This window comes from Drosophila suzukii, chromosome 3 (assembly GCF_043229965.1).
Source record: "Drosophila suzukii chromosome 3, CBGP_Dsuzu_IsoJpt1.0, whole genome shotgun sequence".
In the NCBI taxonomy this organism is placed as follows: Eukaryota; Metazoa; Arthropoda; class Insecta; order Diptera; family Drosophilidae; genus Drosophila; species Drosophila suzukii.
Genome location: NC_092082.1, coordinates 40,606,144 through 40,633,784, shown reverse-complemented (window position 1 = coordinate 40,633,784; position 27,641 = coordinate 40,606,144). Strand labels below are relative to the sequence as shown.

Sequence of the window (27,641 nt, the reverse complement as noted above, 5' to 3'; positions counted from 1 at the left end):
TTGTTGTGTCCAGAAATGGATCAAGACTCCTACTTATTCCGCTAATAGCGGCGAAGATAAATCAGCCACACCTCCTGAAGATGTGGTTATTAACCAATTAACTTCTGGCAGCAAACAAATCTTACCGCATATCTAGTTATGGCATATATCCCAAACGTAGGTTTCCCCATTCCTCAAGGAGTATAGCTTCTGATCTCTTAACCAGACCCGATATGGTAGTTTCTATTTTAAACGGAAGGTTGAAGCTTCAATGCATCAAACCTTAGAACAGAATTTTGTCTGTCCTCTGCGTTATTTTTAAGGACAAATCCAATGAATTTTATTGACGTTATCATAAATCGGTAACTTAAGTAAGAAATCAAGGAAGAACGCTATAGTCGGGTACCTCGACTATCAGATACCCGTTACTCAGCTAAAGGGACCAAAGGGAAACGGAGATATGCAAGCAGCAAAGCGAGATTGAAATACGTCACCTACCGGCGGTAGATAAATTTAAGCGTTATGGGCGTTAGAGTGGGCGTGACAAACTTTTTTTGGGGTCAATCCATTGGTATGGACGAGACGGGGGATGTGAAGGGCTTAAAAGAGTTAATAGTCCACTTAATGCGGTCAGGGTTCGAGATGTTGTCTATACTCTGGTCGTCAGGGATCTCCTTTATGTAGAGGTCCTCCTCTAATAGAAGTTTAAGAGTTTCCTGACTGTCCAGCCGTATACCTCCGCCGTAGATTCTATGCTACTACAGAAATTAGCCCATGGTCTTCGTTTTGATATTCTAATTTCCTTTTTGTATAGGCTTAGTTTTGTATGGTATAAATTCCAGGAAGATTCGCTATTGTGTATTTAGCTCTATTGAAGTAAGATCTACACTCTCTTTTAAGGTTCGCCAGGGTTGTGTTCCACCGTAGGGCTTTGTGCTTTGCTTTGACTGTTCTGCTTGGGCAAGCCCTTTTTATGGCCTCACCGCAGATGTCAGTGAAAGTATTAACTAGGTTATCTAGTTCTTGACCGTTGAGTACGTGCGTCGGTGAAGCGTGTAGGTTCCTATTGAGGAGATTTATGTAGTATCCCCAGTTGGTTAATCCTAGATTAGTAATGTTCTCGGCGGGAGGACAGTCTAGAGTTATTGTAAATTCTATGCATCGATGGTCTGAGAATGAGTGTTCGATCCCCACCCTCCACGCTTATAGCTGGTTAAGTAGGGGTTCAGATATAAGTGTAATGTCTAAGACTTCCCTCATATTTCTTGTGATGAAAGTTGGGTCATTACCTTTGTTGCAAATGAATAGATTTAATTGAAGGAGATAGTCGCAGAGTAACTGACCCCTTTCGTTTGTGTTTGCACTTCCCCATTCCGTGTGGTGTAAGTGTGTCTTTGTAAGAATGCGGGTTCTGGTTTTACCCTTACCCTTGGTGTAAAATAGCTTGTATAGGGGGATTGATAAGACACAGATGTTGTTACAAACAATCCATGGCTCTTGAATGAGGACTACGTCTATGTTGAGTGTTGCCAGGCGGATGAGGAGGGCAGCGGATGCTGCCTTGCTGTGGTGCAGATTAATCTGCAGGAACTCCACCACCATACGATGTTTCCGTAGAGGAGAACGTGCCTAAGCTTCCCTAGAAAAGAATTTTAACCTCAGGATCCTTCACAAGATCCAAAGAAGCGCAGAACTCTGCATCAGTGGGGCGCTCCGCACCGCCGCCACTGAAGCACTAAACACAGTTCTCGACCTTTAACCCCTGGACATACTTGCCAAAAGCTGGGCATCTGCAACAGCGCTGAGGCTCCGCGAAGCATCGGCATGGACAACAGGCTCTACGGGTCACTCCAGTATCCTAACAAACCAGACATCTATAGCACATAGTACAGACTACGTTCCACCTATAGTCAACTTCAAAAGAAGATACAAGATCTTCATACCCACCCGTACAGACTGGGACAACCTCCCACACCAATTCGAAAACGCTGTCAACATATACACAGACGGCTCCAAGCTTAACTAACAAGCAGGTGGGGGAGTCTTCTCTCCCGAACTAGACATAAAAGTCTCATTTCGCCTACCAGACCACTGTAGTGTTTTCCAAGCGGAAGTCATGGCAATTCAGGAGGCTATCGCCCACCTGGACAGACCAGAGCATCACGACATAGACATTTTCATCTTCTCGGATAGTCAAGCGGCCCTCAGGGCCCTCACCTCCTACACAACAAACTCAAAACAATCTCCGAACGCCGCAAATCTCTTAACGAGAAGGCCACTCATCTGAGAATCAACCTCATCTGGGTGCCTGGACACCGCAATATTGAGGGCAACTGCATAGCTGACGAGCTAGCAAGATAAGGGACAACCGCCGACATCCTTCGCGATAAGGACACGGTGGGATGCCCATGGTTACCTGCAAGCTCTATCTCAGGCAGAGACTGTACACTCTTTCCAACAACAGTTGGAACTCAATCTCAACATGCCACAATTCTAGACTCACATGGCCAAATTACAACTTGAAAAGAACAAAAACTTTCCTAGATGCCCTCACGGGCCACTGTCTTATAGGGACTCATGCGCACAGGCTGGGACTCAGTAACCACGACTTCTGCCGCAGCTGCAAACAGATAGACGAAGAGGAGAGCATTGAACACCTCCTATGCTTCAGCCCAGCGCATAGCCTAAAGCGCTTTCAAACCCTAGGAAGCTACACACTTCCGAACCTTGCGGCCATTCAAGGCGTAAACATTCAAAAACTCTTATGTTTCCTAAGAAGAACAAAATACTTCGCGAAAGCAAATACCCATGAGCTCACAAGGGGCCCAGTGTGGCCTAAATGTGGGGATTAGTATCTAATCCCCAACCACTCCTACCTAACCTAACCTAACCTTAGTGCAAATTATGAGTACATTTAACTTTTGTTTTGCATAAATACTTTTGACCACCCCTGTATATCTGTCTCGCTCGCACTTACGTAGATTCTTATAGTCTGAGAAAAAATTCCTCTTATGGGACGTTAAATCAAGTTTAGCTATGACCAATTTTATTGGTAAAAAACATAGACAACTTGCCCATCTCATTCGCTATTCAGTTTTAAGGCGAGAGAGATGCCAATCTTGTTTTGCCTGTGTGTCAAAGCTACCTGAAAAAAATCAAGGGGCACTTAAGGTTATCTCCAATTTTGTTTTCCAGGATAAGCATGTTCTAGAGTACGATGAATTTCTCTACGAAAGGCAACAGGGTAAAGGGGCGAGAAAAGGTGGATTAGGACAATCACAGTTTGTTGAGATTGTTTTAAAATTCGTTGTCGAAACATTTTCGTCTTTGTCAATAATTGAAAATGCATCTTTTCGTGCTTTTCTTTTTAAAAGCAATTCAACAACTGTTCGAAGGCGAAAAACGTTGATAAAAGTGTTGGAATCATACTTTTGCTCCACGGCTGACATTTGGTCGACCAGGAAAAGATCCTACCACGGATTATATGAGGATCATTACATCTGACAGCATAGTGTTCGATGAGAATGCTAATCTGTTTAAAAGGTTTAAAATAATGAAGTTTTGTATTTTTTGTCTATAATTAGACTTCATTACATTTTTTTAGGTGCTTTCCAGTTTGGAACAATTGCGATTGCCCTAGAAATGCAGAGTGCATCCAAAACCTGGTGGGATACTCTCTAAAAACACCAGCTCGAACCAGGTAGAATTTCATACATGATGCCATGAAGGATCTTTTGAGGTTTAAAGATCACTTTGATAAACTTTTGGTTTTACTACTTGGTACCAAGTTCACTCACAAACAGGAGTATTGTAAATGCACGGATCCGCTAGCCACAGGCTTAAAATTTTTCAAAAGAATGTTTGTATGTTGGGTATTAACTCCAATGAAAAAACGGGAAAAAATTGATGCCCCAAAGGAGTTTAACTTTTTAACTAAAAGGATAATTAAATCTAGTTAAAGCATTGGAGGAGCAGGTTCACGATTTTTTTTATAATGGCTCCTTAATGTTATGATGATTTTGTTGCTTCGTTTTCCTGTCCAGCTATAAACCTTAAGTCGATCAGCTGCAGAATGGACAAAGCTCAAAGTCACAACAATGTTTTTAAAACATACTGCAAATATTTGCTCCCAACAGCAAATCAACAAAAAATCAATTTTTAGATGTCTTTCGTATGGGTAAAACAATTGAGGGTAAAAATTGTAAAATATTTATTAAAATAATAAATTTGGACTTTAATTGATCTTACTGCTCAAGAAAGTTCGGTGACCGTGGAGCTCGGGCGTTATTTAAGCGACTTGAATGAAGCCTAAACCGGTATGCAGTAATAAGGCAACATTTTTGTACCCTTGCTGAGGATATTATTATATTAGTCAAAAGTTTGCAACGCAGTGAAGGAGTCGTTTCTGATCCCAAAAAGTATATATGTTCTTGATCAGTATCACAAGACGAGTCGAGCTAGCCATGTCCATCTGTCCGTCCGTTTCTACGCAAACTAGTCTCTCAGTTTTAAAGCTATCGGACTGAAACTTTCCCAAAAGTCTTATTTCTTTTTCATGTAGTATATAAGTCAGAACCAGCCAGATCGGACAACTATGTCTTATAGCTCCCATAGGAATAATCGGGAAACAAATTTTTGTTAAGGTTATTCTTTGGTGTTTTTTAATAAATAGCCTTCTACGCTTGGAAATAACATTTTTTAATTAGTTCTGAATTTCGAATTTATTTTTATCAAAATCGGACGACTATATCATATAGATGCCATAGGAACGATCGGAAAATTGGTAGGCAAATAATGTTAAACAAATTAGAGCTACGGTGTTTTTTAACAAATATCTTCCTACGCTTGGAAATAACATTTTTTGATTAGTTCTGAATTTCGTATTTAATTTTATCAAAATCGGACGTTTATATCATATAGCTGTCATAAGAACGATCGGAAAATTGGTGGGAAAATAATATGAAACAAATTATAGCTTTGGTGTGGTGAGAATATCATTTTTGTATTTTAAAATTTAATAATTATGCCTGCAAGGGTATAGAAACTTAACTTCCTTTCTGGTTTAACTAACTAACTAGTTCTGAATTTCTAATTTAATATTATCTTAATCGGACGACTATATCATATAGCTGTCATAGGAACTATCGGAAAATTGGTGGGAAAATAATATGAAACAAATTATAACTTCGGTGTTTTTAAACAAATATCTTCCTACGCTTGGAAATAACATTTTTTGATTAGTTCTGAATTTCGTATTTAATATTATCAAAATCGGACGACTATATCATATAGCTGTCATAGGAACGATCGGAAAATTGGTGGGAAAAGAATATGAAACAAATTATATCTTCGGTGTTTTTTAACATATAACCTCCTACGCTTGGAAATAACATTTTTTAATTAGTTCTGAATTTCGAAATTTAACTTTATCATAATCGGACGAGAATATCATAAAGCTTCCATAGGAACGATCGGAAAATTGATAGGAAAAAAATATGAAACAAATTATAGCTTCGGTGTTTTCTGACATATATACTATTGGGAATACCATTTTTTGTATTTTTAAATTTAATAATTATAACTGCAAGGGTATACAAGCTTCGGCTTTTCGAAGCTAACTTCCTTTCTTGTTTAACATAAAACCTTCAACGCGTGGAAAGAACATTTTTTAATTAGTTCTGAATTTTGAATTTAATTTTGTCAAAATCGGACGACTATATCATATAGCTGCCATAGGAACGATCGGAATATTGGTGGAAAAATTATATGAAACAAATTATAGCTTCGGTGTGGTGGGAATATCATTTTTGTATTTTAAAATTTAATAATTATAACTGCAAGGGTATAAAAACTTAACTTCCTTTCTTGTTTAAGATATAACCTCCTACGCTTGGAAATAACATTTTATAATTATTTCTGAATTTCAAATTTATTTTTATCAAAATCGGACGATTATATCATATAGCTGCCATAAGAACGATCGGAAAATTGGTGGGAAAATAATATAAAACAAATTATAGCTTCCCATGATATTGGGAATATCATTTTTTGTATTTTTAAATTTAATAACTATAACTGCAAGGGTATACCAACTTCGGCTTGCCGAAGTTAACTTCCTTTCTTGTTGTATTTTTAAATTTAGTAATTATAACTGCAAGGGTATAAAAACTCCGCTTTGCCGAAGTTAACTTCCTTTCTTGTTGAATACAGAACACCGTTTCCAACTTCCGCTTCTGTGAAGCGTCTTTTTTAGCTATGCCGGGACGGTGAACGGCAAAAAAAAGAAAAAATGTATCCGACGGTCACTTTGATAAATGTAATTCACTAATTAATTAAAGTCAAAAATGTATTTTAATAAAGAAAAAACTATAATGCGAACTAAATAAAAATTATTAGTGTTATTATATTCTATGCTGATCCAATGTTTTTTGGGCACTTTAACGTGGCTAACGAAAAAGCGCAAATTCTTAAGATGGCCAAGGTGTTGTATGTGTGATACCAATTTAGTTTAAATTGACCATTTATTGGCTGACATTTTCTATTTAATTATTAAGTTTTTTTAATTTCCATTACATTTTAAATGGAAAATCGTAATCGTTATATTTTTCAATAGTGCATTAGCATTAGTTTTGAAAATGTAATGAATTATTTATAATTTTAATTTAAGAGTAATGAATTGTTTTTTCTATGTATTTTTATACCCGTTACCGTAGATGGAAGCTTTTTCGACCCTATAAAGTGTTATATTCTTGATCAGGATCGCTAGATGAGTCAAACTAGCCATGTCCGCCTCTCTGTCCGTCCGTTGAACGCTGACATTCTGGAAACTATAAAAGCTTCATCGTTGGGACTGGGCATGCAGATTCACAGCTTCTTGCGCAGCGCAAGTTAAATTCAGCCGGGTCCCACGCCCACGTCCCACGCTCCTTTTATTCAGGTGGAGCCAATTATCATGGAAGAGTAGAAATGGGTTGTGGAAAGTTTTAACTGTGTACCAGTGTTATTAATAAAATAGAAACATACATAAAATCGAAATCTACGCTAGGTGACCCTGTTGCGGAGAGTGCAAAACAAGCTGCTTGCATTACTCCATCTCCCCACGCTTCCCTTAGCTAAGTAAAGGGACAGCCGAGACCGTCGACTAAACCGTTCTGCTATTTTTTTTTGAAAAAGTGGACAATGTTTATGTTGTTTGTTTGTTTGTTTATGTGTTTTGCACGTTGTTTATGTCATTTTAATAAAAAGTTTTTTAAAATATTGATATTAAGGTTTGGGGCAGCCAGTCGAAAAAGCGGATTTGCTGTAAACGTAATAGGGCACCACGGGGTTACTTGAAAAACACAAACGATACAGCTTTTAAAAGGTAATAGAGTTTTGTTTGTATCATCAAGGCCACACAAACCGCCCCAACCTGTGGCTCCTTAATTTTTAATGCTAGAATAAAAATTTTAACTGAAATGTATTGTTCTCATCAATACCTACCGTTTGACCCAAAAAAAGGTTTGCCGCGCCCACTTTACCGCATACAACCCGTCCACAAACTCAAAAAATCGTACATATGAACGCGTATATCTGGGAAACTATCAAAGATAGAGAATTGGGATTTCAGGTTTAAATTCCGTAGCCTTGTACACAGCGCAAGTCTGTTACGCAAATATGCCACCCCCACTCTAAAGCCCACAAACAAACAAGCCTGTGGCGCGCACAATTTTCATGCTAGAAATAACATTTTAACTGAAATGTATTAGTCTCATCAATACCAAAAAAAAAGTTTGCCACGTCCACTCTAACGCCCACAAAGCGCCTAAACATGTGGCACCCACAATTTTAAATATAATTTCGGTGGAAATACGGGATTGTTTTGTGTAAGTAGAGGATTGCAACATACTTTCAGAATGTCATTTACTCGTAAACGCAATGGAATTGTTGTTGGCTTGGCTCGCGATCATTTGTTACGGAAGCGACACAAAGAACAAACGACGTGTTCCCTATTCAATATAGGCATGTGACCACAGGCAAGCTTCGTGACTAAAGAAATACAAATGTGACCCGCTTATGGTGCTGAGCATCCCTGCTACATATTTTTGATCAGGATCACTAGCTTAGTCGATCTAGTCATGTCCGTCTGTCCGTCTGTCTCTGTGTCTATCCGTCCGAATGAACGCTCTGATCTCGGAAACTATAAAATAAATTTGGGATTTAGCATGTAGATTCGTGAGCTTCCTGCGCAGCACAAGTTCGTTTCAGCAGGGTGCCACGTTCACAAACCGCCCAAAACTGGCGTTCACAGTTTTTATACTAGAAATAAAATATTAACTGAAATATATTTTTCTCATCTATACCTATCGATTACACAGAAAAAAATTTTTCAAAAAATTCTTCATAGAACTCACGAGTTAAATTAAACTATTACATTCGGTTCAGATTTCAGAACTAATGATGTCCGGTGAGAAAGCCTTTGAGAACCGGATCTTTGCGCTTTATAATGCTCTTGACGTGGAACAGAGGCCAAGAAATGTATTAGTGCTTGTATTACAAAATCGTTTTCTTGCAGCGGGATTTAAAGATATTTGCTTTGAAAAATTCAGAATTCGACATGGTAACCCAAAAGTTCTTCCAATATGCCCAGGACCGGATTTCCAAAAATTAGAAGCATACGAAACATTAAATGAAGTTTAAGTACTTCTTTAAAAATATCATAAAGTTTTTTAATTTCATATCTATTCCCTTTAATTGTTTTTCTGTAAGTACCTCAATAAACATCATTAATTTTAAATTTCTTTTAATTCAAATGTTTCTTAATATGAAGTATCTGAAAAATATCATTAGTTTTGTTTTTTACACACTTTCTATGTTTAATACATTATATAATAATATATAATAAATATATAATATATAAAATAAAAACCAAAAGCAATTTTCAATGTGGGAGTAAAATGGAATGGAACACATTAAGCTATCGCAGAGCAGAATGTCTGCAACCATTTTATGATGTCTTTTACGAGCCGCTTTTAATATTAATTTCGGCTCCTTAATGATATTAAAATAAAAAGTTTGAAACTGTTAGCAGGAAGCGTTTCCGACCCCATAAGTATATAAATTCTTGATCAGGAGCACTAGCCGAGTCGATCTAGCCATATCCGTCTGTTCGTCTGTATGTCGGTCCGTATGAACGCTGAGATCTCGGCAATTATAAAAACTAAAAAGATGGGGCTTGGCTTCCATATTCTTGAAGTTCTGGGACAGCGCACGTTTATTTCAAAAGGGTGCCAACTCTAACGCCCACAACGCTCATACGTCCACGCTAAAACCTGTCTGTTGGCCAATTTTTTGAAGAATTTGTAAAAGTATATATACCATTTTTATACCCGTTACTCGTAGAGTAAAAGGGTATACTAGATTCGTCGGAAAGTATGTAACAGGCAGAAGGAAACGTTTCCGACCCCATAAAGTATATATATTCTAGATCAGGATCACTAGCCGAGTCAATCTAGCCATGTCCGTCTGTCTGTCTGTCCGGATGAACGCTTAGATCTCGGAAACTATGGGAGCTAGGCTATTGAGATTTGGCGTGCAGATTCCTGGGCTTCTTACGCAGCGCAAGTTTGTTTCAGCAGAGTGCCACGCCCACTCTAACGCCCACAAACCGCCAAAAACTGTGGCTCCTACAGTTTTGATGCTAGAATAAACTGAACTTTTAACTGAAATGTATTGTTCTCATCAATACCTATCGATTGATCCAAAAAAAAATTTGCCACGCCCACTTAAACGCCCACAAACCGCGAAAATCTGTGACGCACCTAAAAAAATGTAATGAAGTCTAATTATAGACAAAAAATACAAAACTTCATTATTTTAAACCTTTTAAACAGATTAGCATTCTCATCGAACACTATGCTGTCAGATGTAATGATCCTCATATAATCCGTGGTAGGATCTTTTCCTGGTCGACCAAATGTCAGCCGTGGAGCAAAAGTATGATTCCAACACTTTTATCAACGTTTTTCGCCTCCGAACAGTTGTTGAATTGCTTTTAAAAAGAAAAGCACGAAAAGATGCATTTTCAATTATTGACAAAGACGAAAATGTTTCGACAACGAATTTTAAAACAATCTCAACAAACTGTGATTGTCCTAATCCACCTTTTCTCGCCCCTTTACCCTGTTGCCTTTCGTAGAGAAATTCATCGTACTCTAGAACATGCTTATCCTGGAAAACAAAATTGGAGATAACCTTAAGTGCCCCTTGATTATCATAAAGTTTTTTAATTTCATATCTATTCCCTTTAATTGTTTTTCTGTAAGTACCTCAATAAACATCATTAATTTTAAATTTCTTTTAATTCAAATGTTTCTTAATATGAAGTATCTGAAAAATATCATTAGTTTTGTTTTTTACACACTTTCTATGTTTAATACATTATATAATAATATATAATAAATATATAATATATAAAATAAAAACCAAAAGCAATTTTCAATGTGGGAGTAAAATGGAATGGAACACATTAAGCTATCGCAGAGCAGAATGTCTGCAACCATTTTATGATGTCTTTTACGAGCCGCTTTTAATATTAATTTCGGCTCCTTAATGATATTAAAATAAAAAGTTTGAAACTGTTAGCAGGAAGCGTTTCCGACCCCATAAGTATATAAATTCTTGATCAGGAGCACTAGCCGAGTCGATCTAGCCATATCCATCTGTTCGTCTGTATGTCGGTCCGTATGAACGCTGAGATCTCGGCAATTATAAAAACTAAAAAGATGGGGCTTGGCTTGCATATTCTTGAAGTTCTGGGACAGCGCACGTTTATTTCAAAAGGGTGCCAACTCTAACGCCCACAACGCTCATACGTCCACGCTAAAACCTGTCTGTTGGCCAATTTTTTGAAGAATTTGTAAAAGTATATATACCATTTTTATACCCGTTACTCGTAGAGTAAAAGGGTATACTAGATTCGTCGGAAAGTATGTAACAGGCAGAAGGAAACGTTTCCGACCCCATAAAGTATATATATTCTAGATCAGGATCACTAGCCGAGTCAATCTAGCCATGTCCGTCTGTCTGTCTGTCCGGATGAACGCTTAGATCTCGGAAACTATGGGAGCTAGGCTATTGAGATTTGGCGTGCAGATTCCTGGGCTTCTTACGCAGCGCAAGTTTGTTTCAGCAGAGTGCCACGCCCACTCTAACGCCCACAAACCGCCAAAAACTGTGGCTCCTACAGTTTTGATGCTAGAATAAACTGAACTTTTAACTGAAATGTATTGTTCTCATCAATACCTATCGATTGATCCAAAAAAAAATTTGCCACGCCCACTTAAACGCCCACAAACCGCGAAAATCTGTGACGCACCTAAAAAAATGTAATGAAGTCTAATTATAGACAAAAAATACAAAACTTCATTATTTTAAACCTTTTAAACAGATTAGCATTCTCATCGAACACTATGCTGTCAGATGTAATGATCCTCATATAATCCGTGGTAGGATCTTTTCCTGGTCGACCAAATGTCAGCCGTGGAGCAAAAGTATGATTCCAACACTTTTATCAACGTTTTTCGCCTTCGAACAGTTGTTGAATTGCTTTTAAAAAGAAAAGCACGAAAAGATGCATTTTCAATTAACGAATTTTAAAACAATCTCAACAAACTGTGATTGTCCTAATCCACCTTTTCTCGCCCCTTTACCCTGTTGCCTTTCGTAGAGAAATTCATCGTACTCTAGAACATGCTTATCCTGGAAAACAAAATTGGAGATAACCTTAAGTGCCCCTTGATTTTTTTCAGGTAGCTTTGACACACAGGCAAAACAAGATTGGCATCTCTCTCGCCTTAAAACTGAATAGCGAATGAGATGGGCAAGTTGTCTATGTTTTTTACCAATAAAATTGGTCATAGCTAAACTTGATTTAACGTCCCATAAGAGGAATTTTTTCTCAGACTATAAGATTCTACGTAAGTGCGAGCGAGACAGATATACAGGGGTGGTCAAAAGTATTTATGCAAAACAAAAGTTAAATGTACTCATAATTTGCACTAAGGTTAGGTTAGGTTAGGTAGGAGTGGTTGGGGATTAGATACTAATCCCCACATTTAGGCCACACTGGGCCCCTTGTGAGCTCATGGGTATTTGCTTTCGCGAAGTATTTTGTTCTTCTTAGGAAACATAAGAGTTTTTGAATGTTTACGCCTTGAATGGCCGCAAGGTTCGGAAGTGTGTAGCTTCCTAGGGTTTGAAAGCGCTTTAGGCTATGCGCTGGGCTGAAGCATAGGAGGTGTTCAATGCTCTCCTCTTCGTCTATCTGTTTGCAGCTGCGGCAGAAGTCGTGGTTACTGAGTCCCAGCCTGTGCGCATGAGTCCCTATAAGACAGTGGCCCGTGAGGGCATCTAGGAAAGTTTTTGTTCTTTTCAAGTTGTAATTTGGCCATGTGAGTCTAGAATTGTGGCATGTTGAGATTGAGTTCCAACTGTTGTTGGAAAGAGTGTACAGTCTCTGCCTGAGATAGAGCTTGCAGGTAACCATGGGCATCCCACCGTGTCCTTATCGCGAAGGATGTCGGCGGTTGTCCCTTATCTTGCTAGCTCGTCAGCTATGCAGTTGCCCTCAATATTGCGGTGTCCAGGCACCCAGATGAGGTTGATTCTCAGATGAGTGGCCTTCTCGTTAAGAGATTTGCGGCGTTCGGAGATTGTTTTGAGTTTGTTGTGTAGGAGGTGAGGGCCCTGAGGGCCGCTTGACTATCCGAGAAGATGAAAATGTCTATGTCGTGATGCTCTGGTGTGTCCAGGTGGGCGATAGCCTCCTGAATTGCCATGACTTCCGCTTGGAAAACACTACAGTGGTCTGGTAGGCGAAATGAGACTTTTATGTCTAGTTCGGGAGAGAAGACTCCCCCACCTGCTTGTTAGTTAAGCTTGGAGCCGTCTGTGTATATGTTGACAGCGTTTTCGAATTGGTGTGGGAGGTTGTCCCAGTCAGTACGGGTGGGTATGAAGATCTTGTATCTTCTTTTGAAGTTGACTATAGGTGGAACGTAGTCTGTACTATGTGCTATAGATGTCTGGTTTGTTAGGATACTGGAGTGACCCGTAGAGCCTGTTGTCCATGCCGCTGCTTCGCGGAGCCTCAGCGCTGTTGCAGATGCCCAGCTTTTGGCAAGTATGTCCAGGGGTTAAAGGTCGAGAACTGTGTTTAGTGCTTCAGTGGCGGCGGTGCGGAGCGCCCCACTGATGCAGAGTTCTGCGCTTCTTTGGATCTTGTGAAGGATCCTGAGGTTAAAATTCTTTTCTAGGGAAGCTTAGGCACGTTCTCCTCTACGGAAACATCGTATGGTGGTGGAGTTCCTGCAGATTAATCTGCACCACAGCAAGGCAGCATCCGCTGTCCTCCTCATCCGCCTGGCAACACTCAACATAGACGTAGTCCTCATTCAAGAGCCATGGATTGTTTGTAACAACATCTGTGTCTTATCAATCCCCCTATACAAGCTATTTTACACCAAGGGTAAGGGTAAAACCAGAACCCGCATTCTTACAAAGACACACTTACACCACACGGAATGGGGAAGTGCAAACACAAACGAAAGGGGTCAGTTACTCTGCGACTATCTCCTTCAATTAAATCTATTCATTTGCAACAAAGGTAATGACCCAACTTTCATCACAAGAAATATGAGGGAAGTCTTAGACATTACACTTATATCTGAACCCCTACTTAACCAGCTATAAGCGTGGAGGGTGGGGATCGAACACTCATTCTCAGACCATCGATGCATAGAATTTACAATAACTCTAGACTGTCCTCCCGCCGAGAACATTACTAATCTAGGATTAACCAACTGGGGATACTACATAAATCTCCTCAATAGGAACCTACACGCTTCACCGACGCACGTACTCAACGGTCAAGAACTAGATAACCTAGTTAATACTTTCACTGACATCTGCGGTGAGGCCATAAAAAGGGCTTGCCCAAGCAGAACAGTCAAAGCAAAGCACAAAGCCCTACGGTGGAACACAACCCTGGCGAACCTTAAAAGAGAGTGTAGATCTTACTTCAATAGAGCTAAATACACAATAGCGAATCTTCCTGGAATTTATACCATACAAAACTAAGCTTATACAAAAAGGAAATTAGAATATCAAAACGAAGACCATGGGCTAATTTCTGTAGTAGCATAGAATCTACGGCGGAGGTATACGGCTGGACAGTCAGGAAACTCTTAAACTTCTATTAGAGGAGGACCTCTACATAAAGGAGAGCCCTGACGACCAGAGTATAGACAACATCTCGAACCCTGACCGCATTAAGTGGACTATTAACTCTTTTAAGCCCTTCACATCCCCCGTCTCGTCCATACCAATGGATTGACCCCAAAAAAAGTTTGTCACGCCCACTCTAACGCCCATAACGCTTAAATTTATCTACCGCCGGTAGGTGACGTATTTCAATCTCGCTTTGCTGCTTGCATATCTCCATTTCCCTTTTGTCACTTTAGCTGAGTAACGGGTACCTGATAGTCGAGATACTCTACTATAGCGATCTTTCTTGTTTTTATCTTCTACTCTTGAGAATATCATTCTTTTAGTAATTAAGAATTTCAAACGGAACGACCGGATAAATAATGGGAAAAGAATTGGAAAATAAATATCGCTTTGTTATTTTGGATCATATTCTCTTCTACTCTGCTTTATAGCATTTTTCATTGCTTTAAAGTTTGAAAGCTAATTTGGTAAAAATTGAACTGACGTATCATAGCTACCATAGGAAAAATCGCAAAATTAGTTAATACAAAAACCGTTACAATTCGGCAAAACGTGTGCGCTGGAAAATAGAAATGTAACATTGTCTTAAAATTTCTGTGATTATATTTGAGTTTTCTAAGAATCGAAAAGCTCATTGCTCCCATAGGAACGACCTGCAAGGGTATATAAACTTCGGCTTGCCTAAGTTAGCTTCCTTTCATGTTAGAAAGGGGTTTTGAGATTCTCAAGGGTCAAAAAAATGCAATATTGGGCTCGCCAGATGTTTATGTTTATTTAGGTGAAATGAGCTTTATTTATAAACTGCAGAAGACGGTTCGCAAAAAATTGATAAAGTGCTGAAATTATTTTATACATACTTCGCCGCAAATATAAAGTTTTTACAATCTCCACTGAAATTATTAAGCGGCTGCTATTGATGTTTTTGGCTTGGGTCACTTGAAGCCATATTAGGATCAATTGGCCTTTTCCCAAAAAAAAATTGGACTTTTATCGATGAGTGCTCAATACAACGTTTGACATCGATTAACGATTGATCAAAAACCTACCTCGGCTGAAAAATGTAACAAACTCGCGAACATTTTCGTGCAATCATTTTTCACAACATTAGACGTGGACTATCACGACAAGAGTGCATCGATTTACTTAAATCTTTGTATAGCGATGAAGCACCCAAATATGGCACTGTAATAAACTGGTTTTATGAACTCAACCGTGGACGACGCTCGCTTGAAGACGAAGGTCGTGAAGGTCGTTCAAAAACAGTCGTTGTGCCAGAGTACATTGATGCCGAGTCATTCTTGTCATTCTTGGGCATTTCTTCCACCACCAGCATACATTCGATATTGCATTAACATCCGTCCGTAAAAAACGTTTGTTCTCGTTGAATCCTGCACAATTCGACAATCCAAAAAGGGTTGCTGCGGATTGGTGCATATAAATTTTTGGAAAAATACAATCGCGGTGTTCACAAAAAGTCTTAAAGATCGGCACAGGCGACGAATCGTGATTCTATGCATATTATCCCAAGACAAAACAGCAATAGAGTGTGTTGGTCCTTAAAGACGAGCCATATCGTAGAAGAATCTCTTTAAACCAAATGGTTGTCGAATCGATGGATCACCTGATACAGCTATGATTTGGCACTCAATGATTTCTTTCAATTTCCGCACATCAAGAGAAAAATGAGTTGTTAACTATTTTCGTCGCCTGGAGATGCTGTTGAAGCGTTTAAAAACCATGTTTTGGAGGTGTCTCCATCGCAGTGAAAAAAGTGCTTTCACAATTGGTTTAAGCCCATGCAAAAGTGTATAAATTTTGCTGGAGAATACTTTAAAAATCCAAAAACATTATTTTTGATAATAAATATTCGTACTTCAATTTATATGCCAGATATTTATATAGCAACCTACGTATTAACTTAAAAAATACCGTTAAATATATCGAATTAGATTGGGGAGTTGTTTAAAAGTGGTTTATTATACCCGTTACTCGTAGAGTAAAAGGGTATACTAGATTCGTCGGAAAGTATGTAACAGGCAGAAGGAAGCGTTTCCGACCCCATAAAGTATATATATTCTTGATCAGAATCACTAGCCGAGTCGATCTAGCCATGTCCGTCTGTCCGTCTGTCCGTCTGTCTGTCCGGATGAACGCTGAGATCTCGGAAACTATGAGAGCTAGGCCATTGAGATTTGGCGTACAGATTCCTGAGCTTCTTACGCAGCGCAAGTTTGTTTCAGTAGACTGCCACGCCCACTCTAACGCCCACAAACCGCCCAAAACTGTAACTCCTACAGTTTTGATGCTAGATAGAAAATTTTAACTGAAATGTATTGTTCTCATCAATACCTATCGATTGACCTAAAAAAAGTTTGCCACGCCCACTTAAACGCCCACAAACCGCGAAAATCTGTGACGCCCACAATTTTCATGCTAGATAAAAAATTTTAACTGAAATGTATTGGTGTCGTCAATACCTATCGATTGATTCAAAAACAAATTTGCCACGCCCACTCTAACGCCCATAACGCTTAAATCTGTCTACCGCCGGTATGTGGCGCATTTTAATCTCGCTTTGCTGCTTGCATATCTCCATTTCCCTTTGAGTAACGGGTATCTGATAGTCGAGGTACTCGACTATAGCGTTCTTCCTTGTTTTTGATTAATTTTGGTTCATACCCTCCGTCCCAAAAGCCGTTGGAGATTTGTATTACACCCATGATATGAAAACTATCCACGCAATTTCAAAATTGACTTTACTCATTTATCAGCACAACAAAAGAGAAAGCTTTGGTCGACTCCCTTGACTTATCAGACACCCGTTACTTAGCCAACTAACTATACCTCTTTATATTTTTTTAAATTTTTACTTCTTTCATTGATGATATTCTTGCTATATACGGAGGGCGGGTGATTACTTATTAACTTATGTTCCGATTGCTTCCGCTTCCAACTTTCTAGCTTCCGAGGTGTCAGAGTTTATACAGACTTTGTGTACGGTTTGTTGTGATAGGTATTGAAGAGAGCAGCATAAATTTGTTTTCTAGCATAAAAACTGTAAAAGTCACAGATTTTGGCGGCTTGTAGGAGTTAGATTTCAATTGGTTTGGAAGAACGAGCGGTGAATTTAAAAGTGAAAATTTTAAATATTGAAGCTGTTGGGGCCAGTTTTACTCTTAATGAAAATACGCATCGAAGCACACCTCATTTGTTTAAAGCCGATGTTCCGTTCAAAAGTTATTTCAAAAACAAGATCTTGGGGGACTTTCCAAAATGAAAATGTTTTCCCCTTGCTTTTGGGTTTGTCTGACTCGCTTTTTGGTTTTATGGTCTTGGGGATTCTATTGGTGTACTAAGAAGCTCGAGATAAGACTTTTGAAGGACCCGCTAGTTTAGCAAGAACAAAAAACACATTATAAAGGCTCATTTCCGAATGATTCAAACGGATTTGAATTTCTCAGACCTGTTACAAGACTCACTTCCGAAAAAACTGCAAGGACTCGAATTTCCCTCTGTTGTTACTCTGTTAACTTCCGAAAAATTCTTTCAAAATCCTTCCGCCAAGCATTTGGCTGGCGGATTTATATATATTTTTTTTTAACATTGTTTTTTATTTATTGAATCTTCTCTTAATTTTGAGACTAACAATAAGTTTACGAATCTTAACATTAAAATTTAATCAACAGTAAACTAAGACTGAATTCTAGTTGCGCGTCCCTCAAGTCGGTCGCTCCTTGTAAGACCTCTCGCCAGGTGGTTATGGTGCAAAGATAGCTTGGTAAAGTATTTTTCCTTCTGTTCTGCGATCACTTCTTTGACTGATAGAATGTTTAAGTCACGATGTGTGATTTCGTTGCGAACGTACCACGGTGCCCCGGTGATTGTTCTCAGGATCTTCGACTGAGCTCGCTGGACTATGTCAAAAATACAATCGCAGTTTCACAAAAAGTCTTAAAGATCGTCACAGGCGACGAATCATGATTCTATGCATATTGTCCCGAGAAAAACAGCAATAGAGGGTCCTTAAAGACGAGCCAAATCGTAGAAGAATCACTTTAAACCAAATGGTTGTCAAATCGATGGATCACCTGATACAGCCCTGATTTGGCACTCAATGATTTCTTTCAATTTCCGCACATCAAGAGAAAAATAAGTTGTTAACTATTTTCGTCGCCTGGAGATTCTGTTGAAGCGTTCAAAAACCATATTTTGGAGGTGTCTCAATCGGAGTAAAAAAAATGGCCTTGACAATTGGTTTGAGCTCATGCAAGTGTATAAATCTTGCTGGAGAATACATTAAAAAACCAAAAAATTATTGTTGATAATAAATATTCTCATTTTAATTTATATGCCAGATGTTTATATAGCAACCTACGTATCAACTTGAAAAATACCATTAAATATATCGAACTAGATTGAGGAGTTGTTTAAAAGTTGTTTATTTTTGATTGATTTTGGTTCATACCAACCATTGGTTGCTCAACCTTGTTAGACCTCTCGCCAGGTGGTTAAGGTGCAAAGATAGCTTGATAAAGTACTTTTTCTTTTGTTCTGCGATCACTTCTTTGACTGATAGAATGTTTAAGTCACGATGTGTGATTTCGTTGCGAACGTACCACGGTGCCCCGGTGATTGTTCTAAGGATCTTCGACTGAGCTCGCTGGACTATGTCAATATTGCTATTGCTGGCATTCCCCCATTACTGGGAGCCGTACATCCATATAGGTTTAAGTACCCAGTTATATAGCAGGACTTTATATTCAAGGCTAAGGGGAGACCGAGCGTTGATAAGCCAGTGCCGGCTGCTTGCTTTTAGCTTTAGGTGTGTTCTTTTGGCTTCAATGTGCCGGCGCCATGTGAGTCTTCTGTCGAATTGTTCTCCTAGATACGTCACTTCGTTTACTTGTGGGAGTAAAGTGTTCTTTAACGTGAGCGGCGGGCAGCTTTGCCTGTTCAGGGTGAACGTAACGTGCTTGCATTTTTGTTCGTTCACTTTAATTCGCCAATCTGATAGCCATTTTTCGACATCGACCAGATGAAGAGATAGCTGCGCAGTTGCTTTCATCGGGCATTTTGAGCGGTTAAGAATAGCTGTGTCACCAGCAAACGTGGATTTTATTAGTCGTGTGCTTGTCGGGATCCGGTTGACCTGCTCAATTGCTCCGTGCCCTTCACTAAACCCAAATTGATGTGACGGGATTCTTTCCTGGATTATTAGGTGTGTGTTTATCCGAGTCAGTACTCATTTTTCAAAGAGTTTAGATAAGAATGAAAGTAGGCTTATTGGTCTATTCGACGTGGGGATTGTGTGGTCTTTTCCCGGCTTTGCTATCATTATTATAATTGACTTTTTCCATCTCACTAGAAAGTAGCCAAGTTTTGCGATGGCATTAAAAAGCTGGGTGATAGTTCAAACCGCGCAATATGGAAGCTCAATGATCATTTTAGGGGTTATGAGGTCGCAGCCCGGGTATTTTTTGGATTCAGCTGATTTTTGTTGATGTTAACGTTTCGTTTAAGCGAAACTCAATTGGCTCGTGTAGAAGCTGAGGCTCATATGGTAAAGTCAGCAAAGTGAACGTGCTAGTGGGAGAATTTGGTTGGAAGACGTTTTCAAGGTGGATAGCAAACGTGCTGGCTCTGTCTGCACCGCTGTGCGCCCAGCCGCCTGTGGGATTTCTAATGGGCATCACAGTTTCTTTTGGTGAGCTTAGAGTTGGGTGAGCTCTCCATAGTGACTATTTAGTACTAGATGTTGACAATTGCTCTATGTAGCGGCCCTGGGCATATATTTATTCTTGCCCCGAAGCTTTAGTGAGTTGACGTGAGGCATGTCTTAAGCATTTTTTAGCGGATGGCGATCTGTGGAATTGCCACTCTCGACGTAATCGTCGCTTTTCGAGGACGAGCTGTTTGATTTGTAGGCTTGTCTTCTTTTGGTTGCGTTGTGTATTTTTAGATTGAGGTGTTGAAGCTCGACCTGCAGAGACGAGTACATACTCCGGGACAGGCGAGTGATCAGATGAAAGATCCGAAAGGCATTCGGCGCTTATCAGATTTTTAGTCTATTAAGTCGGGTAGTTTCTTTGGGTCTGCCGGCCAGTATGTTGGTCTGCCAGAAGAAAGATAGTTGAGCTTGTTCTTGGCTTTTATAATGGCATTATAGAGCTGCTTTCCTTTTGGAGTCACAAGTCTCCTTGGCATTGTAGTCTCCTGCTGCTTTGAAGAAGTCTCCTAGTGAGTTGAATAACTGCATAAACCCATCTTCAGCTATAGTGAAGCGAGGGGGGCAGTATACGGCGGCTAAAGTAAGTTGGTTGCCATTACTTAGTTGTATATTTACAGATGTGGCCTGTAGGTAGTTTTTAGCACCAAGGCACCATGTGCCTTACCATCTGGATGATTAGTTCCGTATAATGAATAGCCCAGTAGTTGAAAGTTGTATTTGTTTGTAAGGTGTGTTTCTGAAAGGAGCATTACGCCGGTGTGATTGTCGAGTAGGAATTGAGCTAAGTCAAGTTTGTGCTGTGAAACGCCGTTAGTGTTCCACGTAGATATCCGTAGGGAAGTCATTATTTGGATTGTTGTGAGATCAGCATGTCAAAGAGGAGGTAGTTGAGTCTTTCGTTAGGCATGACCTTTAAGGTGTGACCATGGGTAAAACTGGTACATACCAGTTCTGGTATGATGGGGACTCAGTTTGCGAACTGAGGTTTTGTGTGGCTTCGATGCGTTGCTAGATCTGGTCGCTCCCTTTTTCTTTTCGTCCTGAGCTATAACGTGGTGTACAATTGAGGACTGCTAAAAGGTTAATTATTATGAGCAACAAAGGCAACGGAGACTCGCTGCATCAGCCAGAACTCAATATGGAGCAACAACAGGCAATCGACCAAGCGACTAATGCGAACCTTCATGGAGAAGTCTCCAATTTTCCGACATCAGAAGTGGGATTCGGCCCTAACCAAACAACTTCGAGGGATGTCTTCGCGCTGTTAGAACAACAAAACCGGAACTTTCTGGAACTGGTTAAGAAGCTACAGATGCCGGCGAGTGAGTTGCAACAGACTAGCGAGATTTGCTTGCCGAAGTATAATCCGGACGTTGCTGGCGTGGACGCCACGCAGTGGTGCGCTACGGTCGACATAATCGTACGAGGAAAACCTTTAAATGACAGCGCTCTTATTTTGGCGTTAAGTAAAGCTTTGGACGGCACAGCGGCGCAATGGTTGTCTCAAATATGCTACCCAGGAATAACTTGGCAACAGTTCCGGCAATTGTTAGAGCAGCGGTACGAGACTTCTGAGACGCCAGCCGCCGTCATTTTAAATCTTCTTAATAGTCGTCCAAGCAACGGTGAAAGGCTGCCTGTCAGGGCTAATTTCGACCGGCGTTTGCAATGAATGATACACACAACGGATGTAAACAATCGACTGGAACTGCAAGCGGAGCTGCAAGTATTCTCAGCGCCAGAGGCGAAGCGAGCTAAGACTGGAGAAATCAAATCTTACCGGTATGGAAAACTAGGCCACAAAAAGCAAGACTGTAGATCTGGATCCCAGGTTTCGCCAACTGGAAAGGAGTGGCGGTCAGGGCAGCCCCGTCATGGAAGGACAAACGTAACGTGCTACAGATGTCAGGAGCCGGGACACATAGCCACTAATTGTCAAAAAAAAGTGCAGAATACCGGATTGGGAGTAAGAACGGAAAAAAGAGTGGAGCTGTGCGCTATAGTGGAGCCTCAATCGAGTATGCTGGTCAATGCTGAGAGGTTTCTAATTTCCTTTGATTCGGGAGCTAAGTGCTCATTAATTAAGGAAAGCGTTTCTTAAAAATTAGTTGGTAAGAGGATTCATAGCGTTATTTCTTTAAAAGGGATAGGTAATGCCAATACTTACAGTACCGCACAAGTTGAATCAAACATTATGATTGATGGCAATTCCTTGGTTGTTTTCTTTTATATAGTACCAGACGAATGTATGAAAAATAATATTGTAATCGGCAGAGAAATATTGACTCAAGGGTTTTCAGTAGAAGTCTCCTACGCTAATTTTAAAATTGTTCAAACTAAAGTTGTAAACATTTGTGAAACCGCTCAGCCTACTAATTTTGATTAGATTGAAACTAAAATGGTCGAAAGTGAACAAGAAATGTTAATATCATTGCTAAAGCAACATTCTAAAGCTTATGTTACTCCTGATGGGCAGTACGAATTTCTTGCGATGCCTTTTGGATTAAAAAACGCACCTTCAGTGTTTCAGAGATCTGTATTAAAGACACTCGGTAGTCTTGCTCATTCGTTTATAATTGTTTATATGGACGATATATTAATTGTTTCAGAAACGAAGGAAGAAGCGTATGAGCGTTTGAAACTCGTATTAGACGTTTTTGTGAAGGCAGGATTCTCTTTTAACATTTCAAAATGCTTTTGCTTGAAAACTACAGTTCGCTACCTTGGCTATGAGATACAAGCGGGGGAGATACGTCCAAATCTTAACAAAATAGAATCACTAGTGGCGTTGCCTCCTCCGAAGTCAGTTGCTTCTCTAAGACATATTTTCGTCAATTCATTCCGGGGTTTTCTCAACTGATGAAGCCTTTATATTTTCTCACATCTGAAAAGAATAGTTTTGATTGGCAAACACAACATGAACAAATTCGCAGTAAAATCATTAGTGTATTAACAAACAAGCCTGTCTTGATTATTTTTGATCCTCAGATTTTGATAGAACTGCATACCGACGCCAGCTCTATCGGGTATGGTGCCATCCTTTTGCACCGCATAAACTCTAAGCCCCATTAGCAGAGCAACTAGCCCCTGTGAGTCCAGATATACATCATATAAATTAGAAACGTTGGCTGTCGTGAATGCTGTAAAACATTTCCGTCACTATCTGCATGGAATTTCTCCAATTCTCCCATTCGTGATTTTTACTGACTGTAATTCAATCAAATCCTCTCGAAATAAAGTCGAGTTGTCACCTAGGATTTATCGTTGGTGGGAGTTTCTACAAACATTTGAATTCGAAATTGAATACAGAAAAGGTAAACGTATGCCACACGTGGACTTTCTATCTAGGAACCCGGTGTGTCCAAAAAATAAGTCAGTACCAAATAAAATAGAAGAAAAACGAATTGACTTAACAGAAATATCGGAGAACTGGATACTAGTGGAACAACAAAAGGATCCAGAAATATCTGAAATCTTAACTAAGTTGAGGAATGACGATTTACCATTGGCATTAGTTGCCACTTATAAAATTAGATCAAATGTTTTGTATAGAACGATTTAGAGGAATTCAAGAACTCGTTGTTTACCTGTAGTGCCGCGTACTTTTCGCTGGTCAGTTGTAAATCAGGTACATGAGTCTATCATGCATCTAGGTTGGGAGAAAACACTGGATAAAGTGTACGATCATTACTGGTTTTCGGGTATGTCAAAATATGTTCGACGATTTGTGGAGAATTGCATTACATGCAGACTTTCTAAGGGTACGTCAGGAAAACCTCAAATGGAATTACACCCAATTCCAAAAATAAGCATTCCTTGGCATACTGTTCACATAGATATATCGGGAAAATTGAGCGGAAAAAGTGATCGTAAAGAATATATTATTGTACACATCGACGCTTTTACAAAATACTTTTATCTATTTCACACCTTTTCCTTGGATGCTAATACTTGTGTAAACGCAATGAAATCTTCGATTGCCATTTTTGGCGTGCCAACACGTTTAATTGCCGATCGCGCAGCTTCACGGGAACGGGCGCAAGTCGAGCTAACGGTAAAGTTGAAAGGGTCATGAGTACACTGAAGAATCTGTTGACGGCTGTTGAGACAAGCTCTAGATCGTGGCAGGATGCACTGGGGGATGTACAGTTAGCTCTTAACTGTACAGTTAATCGTAGCACTAAGTGTAGTCCTTTAGAACTTTTGATTGGTAAAGTTGGGCGACCACTGGGGTTGATACCTAATAGTGATACCGAAGATGAAATTGACAAGATTAAATCAAGGGAGTTGGCCACTAAGAACATGGAGGAGGCCGCTAGATATGAGAAGACAAAATTTGATAAAAATAAGGCTAAGGTAACAAGGTTCTGTGTGGGTGACTTTGTGCTGCTTAAAATCAGCGAGAGACAGCAAACGAAATTAGATCCAAAGTTCAGAGGACCCTTTTTAATGGTCGAGGTACTGTACGGAGACCGATATGTTTTAAAGTCTACATAGAACAATAGGCGTTACAAGTACCCACACGAAAGTTTGCGAAAGTTACCGGATGTGCAAATTCCAGAAGAGCTTGATGTAAATTACAAAGAACAAAGTCAGTTGGAAAAACCTGTTGAAAAAGAGAGTGTTCGTGAAGCCATGTGATTGGCGATGGACGAAAGTTGCTTTAGTAATGTATTTTAGTAATGTGTTTGATGAATTCGTGAAGTCATGTGGTTGGCGATGGACGAGAGTTGCTTTACAAATGTGTTTAATGGATTCGTGAAGCCAAGTGTTGGGCGATGGACTAGTAATGTATTTGATGAATTCGTCAAGCCAAGTTATGGGCGATGGACGAGAAATGTATTTGATGAATTCGTGAAGCCAAGTTATGGGCGATGGACGAGTAATTTGGTTGATGAATTTGTGAAGCCATGTTTTTGGGCGATGGACAATTTAATTTGATTTACGAATTAACGATTTGAACTGATTAATGTATAATTTGAAGATGTTTTATTGATCTCTTGTTTGGAAATGTAAATTAAAAAAAATGGTTTATAAGAAAATATAACAGAGATCTGTTAAAATAGCCTACATGTTAAAAATAGAAGTTAAGTTATGTTAATGAACATTATATGGATTTGAGATTATGTGGCTAAGTTTTTCGGAAGCATTCAATAAAAATTATTAATTGGAATGAAATTCAGATGTTATTATAGACACGAGGACGTGTATATGTCAGGATGGCCGTGTCGGAGAGGAGGTAGTTCAGTCTTTCGTTAGGCATGATACTTTAAGGTGTGACCATGGGTAAGACTGGTACATACCAGTTCTGGTATGATGGGGACTCAGTTTGTGAACTGAGGTTTTGTGTGGCTTCGATGCGTTGCTAGGTCTGGTCGCTCCCTTTTTCTTTTCGTCCTGAGCTATAACGTGGTGTACAATTGAGGACTGCTAAAAGGTTAATTATTATGAGCAGCAAAGACAACGAAGACTCGCTGCATCAGCCAGAACTCAATATGGAGCAACAACAGGCAATCGACTAAGCGACTAATGCGAACCTTCATGGTGAAGGCTCAAATTTTCCGACATGCATTTGAATCAGAAGATTTTCGTTTCGCATTCAATCTTGCATGGTTGTGCGCATAAACGACATAAATTCCGTAGTCCTTGTAGCAGGCTGCAAGTCATAGCTTCAAAGTTGCTTTTTGGCTGCTCCGGCGATTGATGCTGCTGAGCCGTGTTCGGTTCTTGGTATGCTGATTGCAGAAATTAACTTTTTGAGACAGGTGTAGGCAGCCCCTGGGTCCTAATGAGGACCTGGCTGCAGTCGAGAAGAAGACTTCAGGGTTTGATCGTGACTTGTCAACTTATTTATTTGGGTGCGGGCAGTAGTTCCTCTCTGATGGATGCGACTTTTCAGCTCCTTATAAACTGGGCAACCTCTGTACCTCTGTGCACCTTTTATACCTGTTACTCGTAGAGTAAAAGGGTATACTAAATTCGTCGGAAAGTATGTAACAGGCAGAAGGAAGCGTTTCCGACCCCATAAAATATATATATCTGATAGTCGATGTACTCGACTATAGCGTTCTCCCTTGTTCAATTTGCAGTCATCTTTGCTCGCTGGGCAGTGTGCGGAGTCATAAGCTCTCCACAAACTGCACGCACCGGGCAATTCTGCGGAGCAACAGGAACTGAAGATTGTATATGGGCTGCACTTCGTATTTTTGAGGGGCTTATTTTCTGGTGCGAGCTCTCCCTTAAAGAGTGGCTGCGGCTTTCTATCCCTGTTGAGGATATTGAAGACTGTCTTAACGGTAAATCCCTTCTCTTGTAGCGCCATTGTTATCTCTGCAGGACTCTATGCCCTTAAGTTCGATTTGCAGGCCCTTGCTGCTTTTTAGCTGATACGTGTAAACGTTCTTTTTATTCTCGGCAAGGTATTTCGATAATACTCTGTATATATCTTCAGACTTCACTTGAACTTTCGTTTCTTGAATGTTGCCCTTTACAAGGGGTATTATGTGGAAGTTATCCTTTCCAATAAGCTCGATGATTTTGTTGACAAGAACATTGGAACTTTTTTCTCAAATATAGATAGGCGGAGGCTTTGGCTTCATTTTCTCGACTGCAGTAGATTCGGCATCCTCAGCGTCAGAGGCATCTGTCAAGATTTTAAATCGGCTTGTATTCATGGGCTAGGCAGCTAGGCTAGCATTACCACAGGTTTTTTTGCGTTGAGAATTTAGGGGACTCAGCTTCCTTTTGATTTGGATGTAGCGATCCATACCAGTCTGCACAGCCAACATAACATGTTCTTTGTTTTTGTTCTGTTTTTCGGGCAGCGCAGCGGCAGACGTATTAATGTATGCGCTGCTAGCTTTTGTTGATATGGTTACTGAAGATGTCGTTAAACAAACAGTCGATACGGTTGCGGTTGTTGTTGTTGTTACAGTGGACGTTGTTAAATAGATTGCGGTGCTAGTTACTTATGATGAGCGTAGGTCATTGCATACCTCCATTGGAGCACATACAGCGCTCTTTGGCTGCAGAGACTTGCTTACGTTGACGTAGTGAGCGAACGTCGTTTAGACTCATTGTAATCGAGGTTAAGCTAGTTTGAGTTTTCAGTGTTAAGTTTTAACATTCGCGATATTATCGCGGAAAGCGTCTTTTCGCGTTATAGTAGATTTATTAACCAGTCACTGCACCTTTATGATTTTATTGAATACTTTTTCCTGGAGCACAATAAATACACGTCTACATGCGACAACGGTTTGCTTATTTTGATTTATATTAAATGATATAGTTGTTCATAGTTGCGTCATAAGAATTTAAATTATTTGCATATTTAATGATAAACCCGGTAGTTTTTAACCCATAAAATTTTTTTAAGTCTTCCGGCCCTGTCTGAAATCCGCTTTAATTTGGCAAAAATGGGCTATGGTTGATGGTATACATAGTAGGAAAATAATTCGAATAGTTCGAAATAGACTTAAGTCTTTTTTTGATAAGCAAACAGTAAGTTTTATTTGTGTGTTGTGTGAAACTCAATTCACTTTCACCCATGGTTAAATTAACAAGTAGGGTAATTAAAAAGAAGTCTATCACAAAAAATGGTCAGTGTGTCACCTTTGCGTCTAAGTCTAAAGACCTAAGAGTTCTAAAAACTAAGAATTATTGTATT

The 27,641-nt window shown here is 39.6% G+C and overlaps 1 protein-coding gene across 10 annotated transcripts in view; it reads left to right on the top strand.

Annotated features, from left to right (window-relative positions):
- The window catches only part of l(3)80Fg (dnaJ homolog subfamily C member 16 l(3)80Fg), a 554,754-nt gene that overhangs the window by 444,544 nt on the left and 82,569 nt on the right, over positions 1 to 27,641 (top strand). The gene's annotated exons all lie outside the window — the stretch shown is intronic.